Source organism: Aplysia californica, unplaced genomic scaffold (genome assembly GCF_000002075.1).
Source record: "Aplysia californica isolate F4 #8 unplaced genomic scaffold, AplCal3.0 scaffold00251, whole genome shotgun sequence".
In the NCBI taxonomy this organism is placed as follows: Eukaryota; Metazoa; Mollusca; class Gastropoda; order Aplysiida; family Aplysiidae; genus Aplysia; species Aplysia californica.
The window spans coordinates 141,376-141,762 of record NW_004797521.1 but is presented as its reverse complement, the minus strand read 5'-3'; positions in this window follow the sequence as shown (position 1 = coordinate 141,762).

The following is a 387-nucleotide window of genomic DNA, read 5'->3' as shown; positions in this document are numbered from 1 at the left end:
CCTCTCTCTCTCTCTCTCTCTCTCTCTCTCTCTCTCCAACTCTTATTGTTTACCATCTCTCTCTCTCTCTCGTTCTCTCGCTCTCTCTCTCGCTCTCTCTCCAACTCTTATTGTTTACTATCTCTCTCTCTGTCTCTCTCTTTCTCTCTCTCTCTCTCTCTCTCTCTCTCTCTCTCTCCCGCTCGTATTGTTTTCCCTTTCTCTCTCCTTCCTTCTGTCCCCTCTTAAGAGAAAACAGATAGTGTTTGAAAGACGTTTTGAAAAGACAACATTGCACACATAGAGTTGAAAGTGGGCGGTAGAAATACGGCAGAAAACAAACAGTTTTTACTAGTTTTTCAAATTTGAAGCAAAAAAGGAAAGGTTATTCCTTCGAAGTACTGGATG